The 19,964-nt window shown below is 42.2% G+C and overlaps 1 pseudogene; it reads left to right on the forward strand.

The window, feature by feature from the left end:
- The window catches only part of LOC138379019 (alpha/beta hydrolase domain-containing protein 17C-like), an 81,444-nt pseudogene extending 67,891 nt beyond the window's left edge, over window positions 1-13,553 (forward strand).
- The last annotated feature ends 6,411 nt before the right edge of the window (window positions 13,554-19,964 follow it).

Below are 19,964 nucleotides of genomic sequence, written 5' to 3' on the forward strand. Positions count from 1 at the left end.
CCATTGGTGCAAGGTCTGGTGAATATGGTGGATGACAGAGAGTTTCCAAGTCCAGCTTCTGTAGTTTGAGCAGCATTGTTTGTGTGACATGTGGTTGAGCATTGTCTTGCAAGAGGATTGGTCTATGTCTATGGACCAATCTCAGCTGCTTCATCGCAAGCATCCTCATCATTTCATCCAATTGGTTGCAGTAGACATCCATTGTAATGGACTGACCAGATTTCATGAAGCTGAAGTGGATAATACCAGTGCTGGATCACCAGACACCATTAGCTTCTTTCGATGAATATTCGGTTTTGGACTGTGTTTCAGCACTTCATCTTTATCCAACCATTGTGCCAAATGCTTGTGATTGTCAAAAAGAATCCATTTTTCATCACACATAACAATACAGTGTAGAAATGGTTTGCCTTTACGTCGTGACAGCAAAGAAAGGCAAGCTTTGAGACGATTTCTCTTCTGACGCTTGTTTAATTCATGCGGTACCCATCTCCCCAGCTTCTTTACCCTTCCAATATATTTCAAAAGGTCCAATATTGTTGGAGTAGTAATGCCAAACCTTGCTGCTAATTCACATGTAGGTTGAGATGGATTTGCTTCCACTACAGCTTTCAGCTCATCATTATCCACCTTGGTCTCAAGTCACTCACGTGGCTCATTTTCAAGATTAGAATCACCAAAAAGGAACTTCTCAAACCATCTACATACTGTGCGTTCATTAGCCACATCCTTCCCAAACATTTTGTTGATATTTCAAGCTGTCTGCGCTGCATTGTTTCCATGATGGAACTCATATTCAAAAATAACACGAATTTTTGACTTAATCCATGGTTTCACAAACCATGGATTCACATTTTTGCTCTAAAAAAAATTTGAAAGATAATCACAAGCCAAAACATGCATTTGCAAGACTAAGGATGTACCTTCACAACAAAAATAAAACAAGAAGTGTCAAAGTGAAATGTCAGAGATATCAGCTGTGAAACTTAGTACTTAAGGAAATCGGACATTTCATACTTAACCTAAAATATAAACTTTTTTTCTACTTTTAAAATTTTTTAGTTTTTACCATTTAAACTTTTTTGTTAAATACTAAGACACAAACATACACGTTAGCCTAGTCCTACACAGGATCAAGATCATCAATATCATTGTCTTTCACCTTCACATCTCGGCCCATTGGAAGGTCTTCAGGGACAATAACATGCATGGAGCTGTCACCTCCTATGATAACAATGTCTTCTTTTGGAATACTTCCTGAAGGATCTGCCTGAAGCTGTTTTACAATTAACTTTTTTTTAATAAGTAGAAGGAGTACACTTTAATATAATGATAAAAAGTATAGTATAGTAAATACATAAACCAGTAACATACTCATTTATTATCAAGTATTAAATACTGTATACATAATTGTATGTGCTATACTTTTATAAGACTGGCAGCACAGTAAGTTTGTTTACATCAGCATCACCACAAACACATGAATAATGTGTTGCATTATGATGTTACAACAGCTAGGTGTAACAGTTAGGTGTAATTCCTAGGTGATAGGAATTTTTCAGCTCCATTATAATCTTATGGGATCACCATCATTGATGGAAAAGTTATGAGGCTTATGACTACTTGTATGTCAATGTTGATTGCAGCATTTTTCACAATATTCAAAAGATGGAAACAACTCAAGTGTCCATCAACTGATAAATGGATAAACAAAATGTGATTGATACCTATAATGGAATATTATTCAACCATAAAAAGTGATGAAGTTCTGATACATGCTACGACATGGATCAACCTTGAAGACATTATGCTAAGTGAAGAAAGTCAGACACAAAAGGACAAATACTGTATGATTCCATTTATACAAAATACCTAGAATAGTCAAATTCATAGACACTGAAAGTAGATTAGTGGTTACCAGGGATTGGGCGAAGGGGAGAATGGGGAATTATTACTTAATTGTTACAGAATTTCTGTTCGGGATGATGAAAGAGTTTTGGGAACAGATGGTGATGGTGACTGCGCAACATTGTGAGTGTAATTAATGCCACTGAATCGGAAACTTAAAAATGGTTAACATGGCAAATTTTATGTTATATATATTTACCGTAATAAATAATTTTTAATGAAAGACTGGATGAAGAAAAAAACTAATCAAAATGGCATTATAGTGTACGTATCCTTTGTTGGGAGACAATTCTCCATAGGTCTCTTGTATGTCTGTACATCTTGCAAGTAAGGTTCTGACTGTCCTTTGTTCTGGACTATCTTTTCAAGGATGTTTGTATAGAGTACATCCTTGAAAGACAGAGATAGTGTCTCCCGCCAAAGAAAAGGGCAGCCACGCTTACCATCTAGCATAATAAAGATAATGTTTACATCTGAAGCAAAGGGCAGGCATACTTACTGTCCAAATAATAAAAATAGTCTCCCTCGGGAGTGAAGGGTGCAAATTCAGATTCCCTAACCTCAGGGTTTCTCTCCTATAATGCAACCGACTGCAGGTGCAGTAGGTCCTCTTCATGTTGCCCTGTGAGAATGTGTCGAGCAGACTTACAGGTTTGGCTGGTAAGAGGACAACAAGCAGTGATAGACTCGAACAGTTTATTATTCATATTTACATCAACAGAAAAAGAAAGAACAGTATGGTATCATCTCCCTGCATTCCTTGTCCCATAGGATGACATGAAAACAAAACAGGCCAAATGACAGGAGACGTGAGTGTTGGGGCACCTTGTTGCTGAGGAGCCCATTTCTATATTGCAGCTAAGTAGTTTCATAGCTTGCAGCTCTACTCTGAGGGGGAGGGGACAAGTAGGGAAGTCCCACACCTCACTGGAACCAGGGAGGCGATGAGAAGGTATCCTTTGGCAGCCTCCCTAAAGATAGGCAGGTGAGAAACAGCATTGTGGCAGGTCCTCACAAGACTGCCTATCCTCTCATGTTCAGGCAGGATCACAGGGCCTTTTGTCAAGGCGTGGATCAGCTTGCAGGTGAGCCCTGCCTTCACGGCCTGTGTGGGTAGATGCAAGGCTGTCAGGGCACCAACACAGAGAAGTTCCCCTATAGAATTGAGGCTCAAGAAACTGGCACCAGCCGGGTGCGGTGGCTCACGCCTGTAATCCTAACACTCTGGGAGGCTGAGGCGGGTGGATCGTTTGAGCTCAGGAGTTCGAGACCAGCCTGAGCAAGAGTGAGGCCACCCCCCTCCCCCCGTTTCTACTGAAAATAGAAAGAAATTATCTGGCCACCTAAAAATATATATAGAAAAAATTAGCTGGGCATGATGGTGCATGCCTGTAGTCCCAGCTACTTGGGAGGCTGAGGCAGGACAATTGCTTAAGCCCAGGAGTTTGAGCTTGCTCTGAGCTAGGCTGACGCCACAGCACTCTAGCCCGGGCAACAGAGTGAGACTCTGTCTAAAAAAAAAAAAGAAAAAAAAAAAAAAAGAAACTGGCACCAAAATGGCACCAAATTGTTGATATCTGGCTACTGGCCTTTCTATAGTAATAAACTGTCCACCTCTGACCCAGGAGTCTCATGTTTTCTACCAGAATCCATGAAACTGTAGTGAGCTAACTTGTTAGCTTGTGAGTAGGGTAAAAATTACAGATCTTGCACAGTTCTTGGTAGTTTTAGTAAGGAGGATAGGATGCTGACTGCAACATGGCTTTCTAGAAGGAGAGGATGAGGATGTGAGTAAATTAATGAACTTTGAGGGAAGTCCATGAGAATTGAGAGTAAATATGTTGATCAAGTTATCTGCTCAACCAGGCAATATATGGTCCTCCACTTTATTGCCTGTTAATAAGGGGGATTGGGGAGGTGGATGCAGGCTGAGTACCGGGAAGTCGGTTCAAAGAAAGCTGCCCAAATAGTGCCCTGGTTCTTGCTAACTCTCCTCCAGGAGAACTTCCTCACCAGTCTGGCAGTTAGCCTCAGATCTGACTCACTGTAACAGCTAGTATGAATTGTCTAAAGCTGGGCACAGTGGCTCACGCCTATAATCCTAGCACTTTAGGAAGCCGAGGTAGGAGGAGCACTCGTGGCCAGCCTGAGCAACATGGTGAAACCCACCCCCCCATCCCCCGCTGCCTGTCTCTCCAAAAAATTAAAAAATTAGCCAGGCATGGTGGTGCACGCCTGTACTCGGGAGGCTGAGGCAGGAGGATCACTTGAGCCCAGGAGTTTGAGAATGCAGTGAGCTATGATGACACCACTGCACTCTAGCCTGGGTAACAGAGTGAGATCCTGTCTCAGGAAAAAAAAAAAATTGTCTAGCATGCACAAAAGATTCTGCCCTCTTTCAGACAACAGTTGCAGGGAAAGGAATTTATGATGACTACAGGAGAAACCAGGCACATCATTAAAAGTTTGCATGGTTCACTTTGGAGATGAGTAAGTGAGGCTAGTAATGCTTGTCAAGGAAGAATGGCAACAGCTGGGCTGTCTCATGGCTCAGCCCCTCTTGTGGTCTGTCATATCTGCCTTAGGATCCACTACGAGAGGACAGTAAAAGGTCTCAGAGTTTTTTGCAGTGAGTCTTGGTTTCTATAAGGGAGCTTTGGGCCTCCCAGGGAGATTTCCCTGAGACAGATAAACTCCCATGGTAACCATAGATGAGGCACTGAGTAGTATTCGGGTTCTTACTGCCTTGAATAGGGTTTGCAATGCTGGCAAAGGTGATGCACTAGAGAATGAGATACTGACCCAATCGAACCTAGGTAGATCATTACAGCCAATTCTGCTGCCCTGGAAAACTCCCCTTATATTGAAGCCAGGTGAGAACATAAGAGATGTTATCTTGGTGATGGGGCAGCAGAGGCCCTGGATTAAATGGGTATCCTCAAAGAGGGCTGCTGCTGCACAAGCCAGGCCCAAGTCAGCCAGTGGGCACAAATCCAATAGCTTCAACCAAAAAGCCATGTGGCTATGACTTAGTGAAGGGGTCCCCAAAGCTGAAATTGATGGTGTCAGCCATAAGGATCTCGCTGCCCAATATAAAGTGTGAGGGGAAAAAACATTGTTAGTTTGGTTGCATCATAAGCAGCTGCCACACTGCCTAAACGCAAAGCCTATTTTATTTAATAGCTCAGAGCCATTCTCTCCCTCCACGTCCCTGATCCCTCCCTCCTCCTCTACGGCAACCTCAGCTACTTTAAGAAGAAAGATGATTAGATGTGGGGCCAAAGATTTCCTGACCCCAGAGAGAATTGAAAACCATATATCCGTCCATCCAAGGGGAATTCTGGGAAAGTGAGGGATTCAAATTGTTATGGCTCTGTTGAAAACAGATGCCCAAGTCACTATCCTACCCAGACCTGTGGAAGGCAAAAACCCTCAGATCCAGCTAATGGTGCTTAGGCAGGGTTCACAGTAGGGAAGGAAATCTAACTTGTGAGTGGGGTCCATTGGGTCAATTCAATGTACTGTGGTTGTTGCTTCTGCATCTGAATGTACAGTAGGAATTAATGTGTTATGTCCCCATCCCGTAAGTGCTGGGGGGATTTTCAAGATTGGGGAGAGTGGCATATAGAGAAATGCTCATGGGAAGTATAAATTTCTTCTCAACCCACTTTTCTGTCTCCTGCCTGGTGGTTCAACAGAAACTAATGAATCCTAGGAAGAGAAAGGGAAATCACGGCCTCGATTAAGGACTTAAAAGCATCAGAGTTGGAAAGCAATGCAATATCTCAGTACAACAACCCTGTATGGCTAATGAAAAAACTAACAGGAACTAAAGGCTTAAGAGTAGATTATTGCTGACTGATTTGTTGTTGCTTTCACAGCCCTTGTTGTCCCAGACATTATGACTGCAACAGAATCCATTACACAGGCTGACAACATTTGTTTTGCTCTCTTAGACTTTACCAACGCCTCTGTGCCATCTCACTGACACTTGAGGATCAAGATCAGTTCACATTCATGTAGCATGACGTCAAACATATGTTTATAGTATTCCCCCAGAGGTAGCTAAGCTCCCCTGCCATTTACCACCAGTGGGCGAATCAGAATTTAGCATGAGTTCCTCTACCCTTCCATGTCCAAAGCTTTCACTACACAGATGGTGCCTTGTTGGCTTACCCAGCAAAGTTTCTTGGGACTATGTGGATGGATTTATAATATTCAATCCCTCTGGTGGTCATGGAAAAACTGCTATCTCTTTGTCTTCCTAACCCAAAAAGGAAGCTTAGCACCTTATTGGACCCTTTGGGTATTGGAGACAATGTGGACCTCACTCAGGCATGCTACTTGGTCTTTATATCAGTTAACCTGCTGAATAAGCATCCTTTGAGTGGGGCTTAAACCAACAGACTGTATTTGAAGCTGTTCTGCAAGCTATGGCATGCTCGCCATATTTAGGGTTCTGTAAACTTAATGATCACGACGGATGATTTTACTGATTGAAGTCTTTAGCAAGGGGAGGCAGCTTCCACGCGGAAATGCCCCTTGGGATTTGGGACTAGCTGCCTCCCTGACATGGTTACTAGAAACAACCCTTTTGAAAAGCAGCTATTAGCTTGCTACTGGGCTCTTGTGAAAACTGAACACCTGGCTCATGGAGGCCTTATGACTCTCCAGCCTTATAGACCCATTTTGGGGCAGGGCAACTCAGATTCAATGACTAATAGGGTGAGATGGGCCCAATAAGCTTCATTTGTCAAAAGGAAATGGTATTCAAGAAAGCAGCTGACCTGGCTCAAGCAGCATCTTGACTTAGATGAAAAAGTGACAGCTATCCCCACCGGGGATAAATTATCCCCCACTCTGTTGCCTGAAGCAAAGCCAGTGGCTCAATGGGACTCTTGATTTACAGAAGTTCCTCTAATGCCTGGGTCTAGTTCACTGATAGTTCAACTCAACCGAAACTCAGTGGTGTCCACTGGAATGCTGCAGTTACTCAACCTCACCACCAGTTATGCAGAACCAAAAATGAACATGGCTCCACTTAGAGGGCAGAACTCAAGGCCACCCTCATTGTTCTGACCAATACTCCCTTTGATGAACCTTGGTATGTTTTTACTGACTTCTCAGCTATTGCCAATGGCCAGTTGTTTGGTTTGCTACATGGAAAACTATAGCCTGACAGATTAAGGACAACTCTCTTTGAACTATGTACTGTGGATACACATCACGGCTACTAATCAAATCCTCTGGGTCATTCGTGTAGATGCCCAAGGAAAGGCTTGTTCTCTGATGAGACCACTCAAGCTGCTAATCAAGCCTGCAGTTCCCAGATCACCAGCATTGCTGCCTGGGTCAGACGTGGCAAGACATTCACCCTCATAAACTGGTCACAAAATAAAAGACTTTATGTTTCTGATGCAGAGGCTATCATGGCATATTGTGTCTCCTGTCAAAAGTTGACCCTTTTGTCTCACTGTGAAGGAGGCCACATTGCACAGGTCATTGACTCCACCTGCTCCTGGAAGATTGACCATATTGGACCTTTGATCCTCTCTTGAGCCTGTCAGTGGGGCCTCACTGCTGTTGACACTTTTTCAGGTTACTGTGTTCCTGTTTCAATCTGATCAGCTGAGTCCAAACGAATCACTGTGACCCTTGAAGCTAATCTGTGTCATGTGATCAGCTTCCCAGACCATTTTCAGGCTGACAATAATGCCCCTTTTATCGCAAAAGCCATATACAATGGGCTGATTGTCAAGGTATTCAATGGACCTTCCATGCTCCCTACCATCCACAGGCATCTGGTATTGTGAAGTTTGACCAGCCTTCTCAAAAATCAACTTTAAAAGACTTCTGACTCTACTTCCCTTACCTCCTCCTGGTCTACATACCTTAGGAAGGCAATTTGGTTATTGAATACAGTTGTTCCCAGAAAGAAATCATCCCTTCTCAGCTATTTCCTGAGTAATGATCAGGACAAAAGGGGTAGGGTTTATAGAGTTCTATTTTGAAAATTCAGAATGCTTTCATGACCATTTCTAGGCATACTGCTTCTGCTTCTTTCTTTCCGTTAATGGCAACCCCAAGCCATACTGGTTGATATGCTCTCTGGGTGGTAGCTCAGCCCAAAATGAACGTAGGGTATTGAAACTTATTTCTGCTTCAGCCATCTGGATTCTCTTGCTGGACTGCCATGGTCTACATCACAAAGATAATATTAATAACAACTTGGTTGCATACACTGCTCACCAAGTCCCCCTATAATGATTCACATAGGCCAAAGTGGAGAACATGATGGGTCTCTGTAAGTTTTTTTTTTTTTTTTTTTTTTTGAGACAGAGTGTCGCTTTGTTGCCCTGGCTAGAATGAGTGCCGTGGCGTCAGCCTAGCTCACAGCAACCTCAAACTCCTGGGCTTAAGCAATCCTACTGCCTCAGCCTCCCGAGTAGCTGGGACTACAGGCATGCGCCACCATGCCCGGCTAATTTTTTCTATATATAGATTTTTAGTTGGCCGTATAATTTCTTTCTATTTTTAGTAGAGACGGGGTCTCGCTCTTGCTCAGGCTGGTCTTGAACTCCTGACCTCAAGCGATCCACCCGCCTCGGCCTCCCAGAGTGCTAGGATTACAGGCGTGAGCCACTGCGCCCGGCCCTGTAAGTTTTATAAAGATATCCTTGTCCCTCTTGCATCTGATCCTTGTGAACAAAAGGTCTGGATATGAGTAATGGATGATTTGAAAAAGGTGAAGCTATAACTGCTGGAATGGGCCACATCAATTTTGTGGAGGTGGAGGGAGAACAACAATGCTAGCACCTGGGGAGGGAGCACCTCAGGTGCCAAGATGAACACAGGAGGGAGGGACATTAAAGATCTTTTGTCTTTTAGAACCACCCCTAGAGCCTTCCTCAGGAAGAAAAAATGTCCTGGTGTGGCTCTCCATAACTGTTTTGCTTGTGCACTTTAAATTAAACTGACTTCTGGGCCTGCTGTCCTCCGTCAGACAGCTCTGACCACAATTTGATCACCATTGTCCTTTATCTTACTGAGAAGTCTATCAGAAACAGCAGAGGAGGGACCTAGCTGACAAATTTTCACACAAACCACTTGTCAGCACCTCCGGATATCATCCCCGACCCCATTCCCATAGCCATCACTCGATCATTCCATGAGGTAGACAAATGGCCTCCAGCTGGTGGTATAGAAAAATAGGCTGGATTGACTGCCTTTCAGACAAGCTCTCCAAAGTGAAGACTAGACTCAATTTATTCAGATAGAACTGGGAACTATAAAGCGCAACAGCTTCCCAGAAGGCCACATTGGAGACACTATTAATCTGTGTTCCCCATCTGATGTAGGTTCTACTTGAGGGCAACAATTGTCAAGCTTAATTGACAAGTATCCTCATCACATCCCTTTAGTTCACCCTTTCCCTGAGGGACCCTTTATCTCTCATCCCTTCCATGCTTGTTGTTTGCTTTTACTTCACAGCAGCCAAAACATTACTGCAAGCTTACCACTTTAGTTTCAGCTTTCTCTTTGTCCTGTCCCCCTTCCAGATTTAATTATTTTGTCTCAGCTGTGCATTTTAAGGGATATTTGTTATATTTTATCCAGAGTCCCATGCATTTGAGGTTTTTTTTTTTTTGAGACAGGGTCTTGCTCTGTCACTCAGGCTGGAGTGCAATGACAGGATCATAGCTCATTGCAGCCTTGAACTCTTGGGCTCAAGCAATTCTCCTGCGTCAGCCTCCCGAGTAGCTGCGACTACAGGTACGTGCCACCATACCTGGCTAATTTTTTTCATTTCTTAAAGAGATGGTGTCTCGCTAAGTTGCCCAGGCTGGTCTTGAACTCCTGGCTTCAAATGATCCTCCTGCCTCAGCCTCCTGAGTAGCTGCTATTACAGGCGTGAGCCACCACGCCCAGCAGTTGAAGGTTTTTTAAGATAACTGGCATGAAACAGAAATGCCCTCTCTGGTTTACTCCTTTTCTCTTTTCCATATAGCTCTTCTTTAACTCTTAACTTCTCCCAATTCACAGTTTCTGCTTATCTATAATCCAAGTTTGTCTTGACCCTTAATGGTCCCAGCATTAATTCATGGCCTTTCTCCAGACATGTGCTCATCTTCAGCTTCCTTTGCCACCTGTTTCATATTTTCCAGTTCAGATGCCCAAGAGAGGTAATATTATAAAGCCAGTTTGGCTTTGGGGGCCAGCCTACACCACAGGTTCCTGGCCTGCCAATGGATTGACTATTGCTCATTGGTCAGGTGCCTGCCCTGGCCAAGTCTGCTATGACCATGATTGGTGGTAGGGAAGACGGGCACATAGGGTCATATGGAGCAGCTCTCTCAACAGGAGCTGAAGGAGGGATAGATTCTCTTAGGCGGAACTATGGGTAGAGAAGGCATTGGATATATCTAGAGTTTGCTGTAGACAGAGCAACCTCTTTGGAACCTGTATCTTCTCTTTATAGAGAGGGAGGGAGCAAGAATATAATTGGTTGGTGAGCGAGTAGAAGGTGAAAAAACAGAGACTATCGAGTATTTTAACTATTCTAGGAGTCTAACTTTTTTGCTTATGAATCCCTTAAAAGAAATTTTTTAACAAATCAACTATTTACTTTTCTACACATTTGGAAGTCGTCTAATATTTTTCCTTCTAAGTTTAAACAGTTGCAAATTATGTGTATTAGTTATGGTGAAGAGTTATGTGCTGTGACAAGGAGATCTCCAACATTTAGTAGCTTAAAAAATAAAGAAGTTTCCTTTTTTTTCATATAATGATTTCAAATTTCAGGCTGGTTCATTGTCGACATGTGGCTTCTAATGTTACTCTAGTCATTACAATTCCAGCCAGCAGAGAGAAAGCAGAATCCCAGAGCCACGGAATTTCTCTTAAGCAAGGGAAGCTGAAGTTGCTACGTCATTTCTGCTCACATTCTATTAGAGAAATATTTGTCACATGACTATGGCTTTGCTCCAAGAGAGGCTGGAAAATGTAGTCCTAGGCTGGGCAGCCACATCCTAGCTACAACTCTATTGTTATGAAAGAAGGGAGAACGGATTTTAGTGAGTATGGCTCCTCATGGTCTGTAGATCTACAAACTAAAAGATTAGTTATTTGTTCCCTCCCTCCTCAATATCCAATGGTGATGTGGGAACAGCATAACCATAATGAAAGTCATTCAAAAACAGAATTAGAAGCACTAATAGTCATTGGTTCATAGTGATTGTTAAGCCCACTTAGCAGGTAATGAAATGCAAAGACCCCCAGCCCTGACAGTAGATGAAATTTCTTGATCAGACTATCTTACTGTCCCTGATTCTGTTGACGGAGAGTTCTCTTGACCACTGTCCTGAGGGAGGGCCTGGTTTTTTTCTCTGGGGTGTTCTTTGTCCATCATTCCCCATGATCATATACGAAGAGGAAGTTGGGGAAGTACCCTTCTTGGGAGCTGTATGATTTTCACAACCTGGTTCTTGCTGTTGCAAGTTTTCCCAAACATTATCATCCTTTGTGCCACCTAGAGAGTTGGTAATGCTGCATTAGTAATTCTCCACTATTGTCTCTGGGAATTGCTGAGCCACTGGCGATTACTTTGCAAGTTTTGATGCTGACATTTTCTTGATCTTACCAGAAAAATGTGAACGTTTGCTAATATAAAATTCATGCCTTGCTGCTCTGTGCCTTTTTGCAAGTACAATAAGTTTTCATTTTAATGCCAAATAGTTGTGTAATATTTTTAAAAACATTTTAAGTGGCTTAACATGTATCAATAGTACACACAACTCAAGTGATGGCAATATGAATAGCATGGCTAAATTCCTGCATGTTTCAACAAATACATCAGGATAGATGCTCGACAAACAGGGATTGTAATTCACTATCAACTGTAAAACACTTTTGATTTCTAGAATGTTAAAATGTAAAAAAAAAAGCGTGTCTTAGAATTGAAATATGAAAATAGGTGTCTATTTAGTTTGCTTCCAGTCACTTTCATATGCAAGTATCCACAATCAAAGTAATTTTCTAGACATAATTCTTAGACCTGCTTTACTCTTTGCTTCCTTATTGTCTCCATGACTCTCATCTCTTATTAATGATAGCTAACTTGATGCCATCTGAAACAGTAGGCTCTGTGGGGGGAGGGGTGATGACCATGATCTGATCCTTGCCTCAGTGCTGGATCCATTGTTTGTCTTTCTGTTTGATGTGGAGGTTTTAATGACTCTCAAAATAAACTTTGAATAAGAGACTTATCTCTTGAGTCCAGAAACAATTACATTTTCCAATCTGTGAGGCTTTTAATATAAAGAGTCTCTCTATTCCTTTTCACCTCTGTTTGCATACTGACCAATTCCTGCCTGACCTCATCTCTTTCTTGTAATACTTTGCTAAACCACTGCAAGTTAGCATTCTGGCTCTTGCCTGAGAGCTACTGGCTTGATAGGCACATGGTCTGCCTTCCAAATTAATATAGGTAACAGTTGCACCAGTTGTCTTGAGATGCCCAGATTTATGGCTCAAACTATTAATATTTCTTCATCATTCACTGCCTGATCATTAAGCAAATACTGCAAAATTTAGGTTTTTGTTATATATAGCAGTGCTCCACTTTCATGGTACCAATTCTCGTATTAGTTAAGGAAGAGGCTCCTTAAAATTTAGGAGGCCTAAAACACAAAAGGGAGGCACTCTCTGCGCTCACTTGCTCTGTACCCACCCTCCCTCCTCCTAGGGCCATCCAGCCAGTCCCTCCAGGCAGCGAATGCCTGGTCGCCCAGACTTCTGAGCCAGGCCCCAGGATGAACGGCTTCTCTCTGGGCGAGCTGTGCTGGCTCTTCTGCTGCCCTCCTGCCCAAGCCACATCACCGCCAAGCTGGCCTTCCTGCCGCCTGAGCCCACCTACATGGTGCTAGTCCCAAGCGGATTGTTCCGGACCCTGCACGTGCAGCCTGCACCTCAGCTAGCGCGTGCGCATCCGGACAGCAGTACTTGCAGTGCAAGCTCCATACTGTCAAGGTCTTCTCGCGCAAGGTGGCAGCGGGGGACAACGGGCTCCCTTCAGCCGGTACATGCTGCTCTTCTAGCACGGCAACGCAGTGGACGTGGGCCAGATGTGCAGCGTCTATATCGGCCTCTGCTAGCATATCAACTGCAATATCTCTCCTGTGACTACTCGGGCTACGTCGTCAGCTGAGGCAGGCCTTCTGAGGCGCCCCGTGGAAGGCGCTGCGCACCCGGTATAACGTAAGTCCTGAGAACATTATTCTCTATGGTCAGAGCACTGGGACTGTCCCCACCGTAGACTTGGCCTTGCGATATGAGCCTGCAACGGTAATTTCTCTGTTCCCCCCGATGTCTGGCTTGCTTGTGGCTTTTCCGGATATCAGGAAACATACTGCTTTGATGCTTTTCCCAGCATTGACGAGATATCTAAAGTCACCTCTTCTGTGTTGGTCATTCACCATACAGAGGGTGCGGTCATTGATTTCTCCCATGGCCTAGCGATGTAGGAGCGCTGTCCCTGCGCTGTGGAGCCCCTTCGGGTTGGGGCTGGGCATTATGACAGAGAGTTTTATGCATAATACCTAGAGAGACTAAAACCGTTCATATCTCATGAACTTCCTAATCCCTGAAGATGAGAACTCTATTTTACCTCATTTACTGTGAACAGAAGAGTCCTCTGTTTCGCACATGCTTTAACTGGATAGCTGTAATGGCTTGAGAACCACAAAGAAGTGTCCAACCTTTAGGATGTTCTAATCAAAGAGCTGATGAAATCTCAGCCTTTTATATTGAAAGGCTGTTTTACTAATTCACATAACATGTTAAACTGAACAGTCGTGATTCCCAGCTTCATTACCTTGCAGGATTGGGAGTGAGAGCTGAATGTAGGGACAGTTTTCTAGTGCTATATAAAATATGCTCATATCTGTTTCTCAACCCTACCCATCATTTCTGATTCACTTATGCAGGACTCAACCCTGTCTCCACCAGTGTTCTCACTATGCAACATGCAGCTGTCTTTCAGCCAGTGGATTCATGGGGTCAATCCATTTGTGAAGCTGTGACAGTGTAACTAGAAAACTATTGTGGTGAAAATCCCTTTATTAATTTTTGTTACCATGCTGATCTTTCCCCAAACAAATGAACTGAAGGGTAATCTACTGGGACTATCATGAACAGCTTCATCAACTGTAACCAAATAAATATAACTGAAATATTCTTAAAAGGAAACTAGGAATTTTTTTAAGTACAAATTTATTACTAGCTAACACAGTTTTAATATTTTGATTGTCTATTTGGGTTAACAAAGACCCTAGCTGACTTTCCTTCTGTAAAATCCTCCTTGTAGGCTTTTTACAAGTACGGTACATATTTGCAATCACATTGTGCATAGATTCCTAATGGGTAGTTTCCTTTTGTGAGGCTATAACAATGAACTGCAAATTCCTTGTTTGTAATGTAAATATGCTTTGAAGGATTTATGTAATTAAAATGTCACTAAACTAAAAACAAAAAACAAAACCAAAGAAGTCTATTTCTCTCATGTCATATTCTGACCTAAGGATTCCAAGTCTCTATATAGTCAGACAGGGATCCAGGCTTATGACAGATCTGCCATCTTTAATATGAGACTTCCAAGGACACTGCAGTCATTTCCATTCCAGCTCCCAGGACAATAGAAGGAAGGATCATCCAGGGCCAGGAAATGTCTCTTAAGCAATAGACTTGTACTCATTACTTCTGCTCAAATTCCACTGATGAGAACTAAGTCCTATGGTCACATTCTAAACCTAAAGAAAGAAACTGAGGCAAAATGAATATAGGTAGAGAGTTTCTTTGGGTCAGGGTTGAGGACTGCAGCTGGGGAAACACTGGGAAGTGCTCTGTTTGGCCTTTGTTACAAGCAGGTTTTTAAAGGTAAAAGGGAACAAGGAGTGGGCTGATACAAAGTTCTTTGATAGGAATTCTCATTGGTTTACAGAAATAACATTGATTAGTGATTGGGTATATACTGTGGAGCTATAGGGTGTCTAGTAAATGGCATTGTTAGGTTAATTTATAGCTACTTGGCAGCAGTCAGTATAGAATTCATACAACAAGTGGCCTGGAAAGGCGATTACTTAGCTCAATGCGGGAGTGAGATGTGACTGCTGTCACATTCCAGTGCCTCTCTGGGCCCAATAATTTAAATGGGCTTGCATTCCTTAGATATAAATTTCTTTTCTCTCTCAACATCTAGTTTCAAGGGAGACTAGGAAATTTAGTCCCTAGTTGGGTAGCCATATCTCAGTTACCATAATGGAGAGAACAGATTTCCATCACAGGATATAATTTCCAACATATTAAATAGACATTTTAAAATAAAATGTACATCATTTTATCAAATGTATCCAATGGATCCTGAATTCTGTAGTAATTTAATATCCAGCATTATCAATTTTTTAAAAGACCTGAACAAGCTCTTCTTTAACAACTAGATACATTGCATTGTTCCTTTCTCTCCTAGAAGTCATAATTCCATTTCACTTCCCCCACAAAATGTTGTGCTAATATAATATAATTTTAGGTTTGAAAACCCTTTATTAATCATCCTATTATACTCTTCTGAAATTAAAATATGTATGTGTGTACATATATGTACATGTACACAAGTATACACATAGATATATTTAAAATTAAAATAAATGTTTAATTTTCTGTGACCAAAAAGCTGTGTTAAATAATTATTCTTCTAGATTAAGTTATCATTATATTAATTATTAGTACCCAATTGATCAAAACAACATAAATTTATTACAGATTTTAAAAATTAATTATTAAACCATATTCACTTAATAAGTTGGATGGACTTTTTTTAATAGTTCGTGTATCCATGGATGACTAGTATTTATGGCTAAAATGAGACATGTTCAACATCAATTATATCCCCATTTTTCATTTTTATAAATGCAAGTACTGAGAAAAATTATTTATATAAATAAGTAAATAGTAATGGAAGTAGTTTTGTTACAGTAACATCACTCAATTCTTTGAACTCCTTGCCAGGGAATAAGCGACTATGCTCAGGGCACACACAAGGTAGAAAGTTTAATAGGAAATTCTTCTCTTAGAATGTCAGGACCACTATTCATACTGTAGTCTACAACATGTTCACTAAAAATGTGAGTGGTGCCTTCTGGAATGAAACAATATGGAGGCTCCACCCAAAGAATTTACTCCATTAATGTAAAGGTGAACAGGAAGTACATCTCAACTTCAGGGAAAATTAAAGAAAATAGAATGTTTTGATTTTCTATGGAAAAAAATTATAAAATTTTATTAGGAGATATTAAAGATCAAAATGAATTGAGAACTATACCATGTTCATGGGTTAGAAGACTAATTGTAAAGATGTCATTTCTCCCCCAGGTGATGCATAGATTCAGTGCAAACCTAATCAAAACCCCAAGAGACATTTTGTGGAAGCTGGGAAGCTGATTCCAAAATTTATATGGAAATGCAAAGAGACAAGAATATCTAAATTACTCCTGAAGAAGAACAAGGCAAGGAGAACTGCCCTACCAGATAAAAAGTCAATATAAATGTATAGTAATTAAGGCAGTATGGTATTGTACTATAGACAAAGAGACCAATGGAACAGAATAGAAAGCCTAGAAATAGGCCTACACAAATCACGGACATAATATATAGCAGAGGTGGTATTCCAGATCAGTGAAAAAAGATGCAGTTTTCAATAAATTGTCTGAGACAATTGGATCTCTGTGTGTAAAAGGAAAAAAATAAGTAAATTGGACTCCTATCTCACACCACACACAAAAATCAATTCCAGATAGACTAAAGACACTGCCAAGTAAATTTATGCAGCTTTTTTTCTCTCATGACAAACCAGAGTGGTAAATTTTTGGTCAGGGGGGTAGAGCATTTAGGTCTCTTCTCATTCATATATTTCAAAGGAGGTAGGTGTATGCCAAGATGAATAGGGCTGTCTTGGTCACAGATTGCTCCAATCTCTGCCATGATCTCTTTGGGCTGTATAGCTTGTATTTAAGGCTGGGGCAGCAGGCAGGCACAGAGAGGGAAAACCACCACCTCTGCTTGCAATGCCAGGGCAATCATACCTAGTTTTGCTTTCCCTGCCCCAGCTTTAGCAAGAAAGAGAGAATTGGTTCCACAAAGCCATGTCCATATGGGCAGTGTCAGGGAAAACTTTAACCATTATCTGATGAGATAAAGCTATGTGGAGACAACCAGACTGGATAATTCTGGTCAATAAATATGTGCAAGATCACATCTGGCTTTCTTCACAGCCCAGATTCACTCCATAAATGTGGACCATCCCAATCTCAGAGATGTTAGAATGGGGGCAAAGTAAAAGATCACGAAGGTCCAAATTCCCAAATGGGCTGAACTTACACTCTCAGTAGGTTGGGGTTGCTGTACGTGTGTGCTGTGTTCCCATTAGTCGCTTTTCTCTCTGATGAACTTCTGAGAAAAGAGATGATGACTCATGTTAGAGTCCCAGGCTCTCATGTGAGGGAGGCCTCCGGGACTGTTGTTTGGACTAGGGAACTCTGTCTCTACCTGGCTGTGCTATTCCAAGGGAGTCAGGGCTGACAGCAACTAAACAATTCCTTCCTCAGACCCCTAGGTAGGACTGCTGAAAAGTTCTACTATGGAGATTAGCTCCTTTCCTGCAGACCTCTCCCACTGCAGGAGGTTCAGTGGCATCAACACTGGCCCCATCATCTATCCTAGATATTGTCTGGTGACCTTCAGCTCCACACTCACCTTCCGTGTTATATCACCAGGGCTGGAAGACTACAAACCACATTTCCCAGACTCCTATGCCAGCTGGGTTCTGACAACAGGAGGCAGTCATGTTAGATTAGAAGGCAGGAAGAAGGTAGAAGCCATTCTGCTTATGGAGCTGCAGTGGCAGCAGTGGTCCAGGTAATATCAGTAGTATGGGCTTGTGAGCTTCAGTTTCTGGGTGGCAACAACTTTCTGATATCTGGCTAACACCGTCTCCCCTGGAATAATAGCAGTTTCCTTGGGTCTGAGTCACACCAACCCCTTTTACTTCTTTAACCCTTCCAACACCTTTGTAACTAATTCCCTGCATTAAAGCCCTCTGCTTCAGTAGTTTAAACTTTAAACAAAAGTTTAAATGTTCTTGACAGGAAACTGACACACTAGCCCTGGGCAATTTGTTAAAATAACCTTTCTAAACCTCATTTGAGAAATGTGAATTCAACTAAAAGGATGTTAATTGAGCATTTATTAGGTTCAGAGCAGAACACTGCCTGGGATATAAAGATGTCTGACTTGACTTTGGACAGTCTAGAAGAGATGGTTACAAATGTCCACAGATAATTAATGCAAGTTGGAAAAAGACAAATGTCATAAAATAAGAACATATTTCTCAAGCGATCAGATCTTTTCTGAACAGTCTTAGGTTACAATAGCAACAATAATAATAGCAAGGCTGGCCAGGCACAGTGGCGCATGTCTATCATCCTAGCACTTTGGGAGGCCAAGTCAGGAGGGTCAAATGAGGCCAGGAGTTCGAGACCAGCCTGAGCAACACAGTGAGACTCAGTCTCTGAAAAAAGAAAATTGGCTGAGTGTGGTGGCACGTGCCTGTAGTCCCAGCTACTTGGGAGGGACTAAGGCAGGAGGATCGCTTGAGCCCAGAAGTTCCAGATTGCAGTGAGCTATGATGACGCCACTGCACTCTAGCTCAGGCAACAGAGTGAGAACCTATCTCAAAAAAAAAAAAAAAAGCAAGGTGCTAAGTGCCTTCTAAGAGCCCTAAATAATTATCTAATGAATAAGAAAAGACATTGGAAAATGAAATATATTTATATATATATATATATATATATATATATATAGTCATGTACATTTCAATCAACAATGGATCACAAAGGTGACGGTGGTCTCATGAGATTATAGTGGAGCTCAAAAATTCCTATTGCCCAGTGATGTGGTAGCCATGGTAACATCCTAGTGCAGCACATTAACTTTTCTATGTTTAGATACATGAACACTTACCATTGTGTTACAATTGCCTGCAAACAATAATCTCAGCCTCAAGGCCACATGTGGCCCTCCAGATCCCCAAGTACAACCCCTTGACCAAATCCAAATTTCACAGAAGAAAATATCTTTATTAAAAGGATTTGTTCTGTAAAATTTGGATTCAGTCAAAAGGCCACACTCAAGGATCCAGAAGGCCACATGTGGCCCCAAGGCCGCAGGTTCCCCACCCCTGGATGTTCGCAAGATGATGAAATTGCCTAATGACGCATTTCTTAGAACATATCCCCATTGTTTCACTATGCATAACTGTATTTATTTCATTTGCCCAGAGTGAGCCTGGAGAAAAGAAAGATGGAGTGAACGAAATTCAGACAGACCTCGGCAAGGGTGGAAAGGCACTGAGCTCAGCAGCATGTACCACAGCAGTAACTCTGGACACTGGAGCAAAGCTCCAAAGAGCTCTATTCATTTCTTAGGAACTTGAGGTCCCTCCCACCCATGCTGCTCCTTGGCCCTGAGGGCGGTGCTAGCTATTCACAAGTCTATAAGCTATGCTGAGCTGTCTATCCTTTGGGGTAGCTGGCTGGAAGTCGTGGGAGAAGGGGGGCAGGGCCTCTCACTAGAATGTTCTGGGATGAAGGAAGAATGGAGTCTCTGTACTTTGGTCATGCTGTGACCCATCCATCTGAAACAAGTAAATTTTGTTTTCAATCTAGTGATCCGTCATTTAGGGAGAGGAGGAAGAGGAAAATGGACATGGTGTAAATATAGGAAGATTGGTGGGCCCCTGTAAAGGTTACCAAGAAATCGACGTGATTCAGTACAGAGCTGAGTCAGAGGGAACAGTAATGGGGCTGTACAGACGTCACCGGGCTCTTCTTCCCAAGGCCTAGGAGGCTGCACTCAGCAGAGCAGGGCATTAATCCTCCCAGGGCACCTGAGAATCATCCAGGCCCTCCATCCCAAAGCCTCCTCCATTTGCCATCTGATATCTGAAG

This window comes from Eulemur rufifrons, chromosome 30, assembly GCF_041146395.1.
Source record: "Eulemur rufifrons isolate Redbay chromosome 30, OSU_ERuf_1, whole genome shotgun sequence".
Lineage (NCBI taxonomy): Eukaryota > Metazoa > Chordata > Mammalia > Primates > Lemuridae > Eulemur > Eulemur rufifrons.